Source organism: Convolutriloba macropyga, chromosome 9 (genome assembly GCF_964194025.1).
Source record: "Convolutriloba macropyga chromosome 9, txConMacr16.3, whole genome shotgun sequence".
Classification (NCBI taxonomy): Eukaryota; Metazoa; Xenacoelomorpha; order Acoela; family Convolutidae; genus Convolutriloba; species Convolutriloba macropyga.
Window position 1 is genome coordinate 52427126 of NC_134476.1, and position 3176 is coordinate 52430301.

Sequence of the window (3176 nt, forward strand, 5' to 3'; positions counted from 1 at the left end):
TTGCTGTTGTTAAGAAGTGGCACTAACATCGCCGGCCCTGTTTATGATATCGCAAACACCATCATAGAAAACTGGCGCTAACTTAAAGTTCGGCTTACTGAATTGGTCATGAGCCATTTTGACACTCGTTGATCGTACCACGCCATAGTGACCAGTACAAACTTGAATGATCCGTCCCATTTTGTTTTCATATCGAATTAATAATCTTCCAAACAAACCAATTCTCTTCCATTCAGTTTACGCACGCTTTCTGTTAATCAAATGGATCTCTGTATCTATTTTGGATATTATTCACAGGTCCACGTTGTCAAAATAATGTTGGTTTATGCTTGAGCTGTTTTCAGAGCTCTTTGAAGTCATCGTAGCGTTTACTGGATGGCAAGAAATTTGCACGCGCGTTTTCCGATCCTAACAGGACTGATTAGGTGCGAGGGCCATCAGATTTTCTGGGTCGTCATTTACAGCTGTCAGGGGTCTCGAGTTGAGGGTTTCTTCTACAGGACACACTGCTCTCTGAGTACCTTATCTGTGAGACTTCGGTTGTAAAAAAATTTTATCATGACAATCTTCGTTTTTTGAACCAGTTCTTCCTAAACTCAACCATAGTTTGCGGCTCAAGGGTTGCATTCTCATCTTTTCCTGAGCTAATTACATTACAATCAGACTCTGAAGCAGGTCTGGTCGAGATAAATTTTTGTTGTTTATGGACACACCTTGATACTTCGCCTCTGCGTTGCGTACATTTCTGATTTTACAGGTTTTTGTGGAATAATGACAGAAAGATACGGCAATTAATAGAGCAGTTTGCCTTGATTTGAAACATTTCGTGGTGTTCAACTTACAGAAAATATCTTGTTTTGACACTGGTGACAATGGTTTCCGGTTAGCGTTATTTTAGTGGCTTTCGGTTAGCGGCTTTTGTAGTGCTTCGTTCAGGGAGGAACAACTATGTATCCCTCGCTAGAGAAGTACAACCATGTTCAATCACGTTCTTTACTCTAAAATCTTGATTGCTTGCTCTTTGTGTTTCAAGCGACACGTATGACGTGCAATCCCACCATAAACTATTTGATTTGTTAATCTGTTGTCTGCAATTGAAGTACTTATTGTAGCCACCGTTTCTGCTTCCTTCAAACGCTCGTTCGGTTATTGTTTCCCGAAGGGTGCATCAAAATTGTTTGCCATAGTCTTAAAAGTTTTGTGCGATTATATCACAACTCACATTAACCGGATATCAACTTAAACAGTCTGATTAAAGAAAATTTAAAGATCAAGCAGTGAGCATGTGGTCATTTTCGGAGGTTCGAGGTCGAAATTGGTAATAACTTCTGAAATACTGAACCAATTTTAACGAAACATAGCTCATTGAATTGCCCGTGAAACTGGCTTTAAAACCATATATACCACCACTTGTTTGTGATAAATACTTAGAAAATCAAAGCCGATGAGCATTCGGTCAATTTGACTACCTTTTCCCACGACTCATGTGCTCGATCTGCAATTTTCCTCTACTTCGACAAGAAACCTAAAATAAAAAACTGAAAAACAATCCAAATCGCCAGGGCAAACAATTTTAGGGCATTAACAACAATCTGAAAGAGAAGAGTTGAGAGAATTAAAAGGTCTTCAGTAGTGATGCTTCTCTCCCCAGGAGGTCAAACTGGGGCCAAGTTCCCTGGCGAATTTCCCAAAAACGCTGAACAAAGAAACGCCCTTTGTACGGTTTGTAGCACTGCTTGATATATGAATCATATCAAAAAGTGAGAACAATCGGTGCGCTCTAGAAGAAATTATTGCAAAAAATAGGTACTCTGCCAAATGACCAAAAAAGCGAGGTGACCTGACATCAGAGCCCAGTTTGACTATGTCAATGCCATAAAAACACTATAGAAAATATATATGGGAACAGTTCCCATTATCAGACGGCTCTAACGAACTAACCATTGAGTCTAAATGAGCTAGTTTTAGTGGTCTAACATGTAGATACACGAAATGTACCGGACACGAATTGGTCAAAATTGAGGTATGTGTCCTGGTCAATTTCTCGAAAACGGCTGAAAGAAACAAAACGCCATTTACAGGGATTCAAGTACGGCTCTCGCTGAGTTCAAATCAACAAACAGATCGAAAATCCGTTAATTCTACAGCATAAAGGTACCGTACCAAATGACAAAATAGGACAAGTACCGGTCACGTTACGCTAAAATTCACCACCTGAACTACGGAAAATTACATACAATATATATATATATATATATATATGGGGAGACTACCCAGTAACTGAGGATTCTAAACACCAACATTTCTTGTGTAAATCAGCTGCTTTGTTGTAACGAAATTTGGGTCACCCAGAATAATCCGAAAATTCGACTTTTTTCAAATTTGAACGTTGAAAACTATTTGATTAGGTTGATTTGAGAAACCAACTAAACACTGCAATCAAGAAAAGTTCAACGTCAACAAAATGCAACTACTGCCGTTTAATTTGGTTCAGTACGTCAAAATATATTAACAAAATACTATTCTATACCCCAATTTTTGGGCTATCAGTGAAGCCCAAAATCTCCGGAACCGACGTAAAACAACGTAAAACAGCGTTCCCGGCGTATTTGTGGGTGTGTTTCTGGTCGACTTTGACGTCCTAAGTTGCGGAAAACCTTCATGGTGAGGTGGGAAAAAATTTCACAACTCACCATGAAGGCTATGATGTTTTGTGTGTTTTTACATGAAACAACATCCACAGAAAATTGATGAAGTCGTTGAAAAAGAGAAATTGTTGAATTAACCCAATTAATTGATACAATTAGCTTCAACAACTTAAATAGTGTCTAGAAAACACAAAACGCACGCCGAAAACTTTGTTCAATTGCGCAAAAAACCACTCAGGCATAAAATTTGAGAATATACTTGTGTTTCCGCATTCATCATTGAATAACAGTTCTAAAGAATATTTCCCGGACTGTGATTATCCATTCCAGAGAAGCACGTCTTAAAGCAACAGATTATGCCAATATTCACTTGTTTTGGTCATAAATTGAATAAGAAATTTGAAAAAAAAAACAAAAAATTAAGTTCCTTTCTCAATGTGATAAAACAAGTTCTTTCCTCCGCAAATGCAGATTTTGCTTGGATATGTGTTGCAAAAATCTTTACTTACCACATCTGAGGTCTTTGCG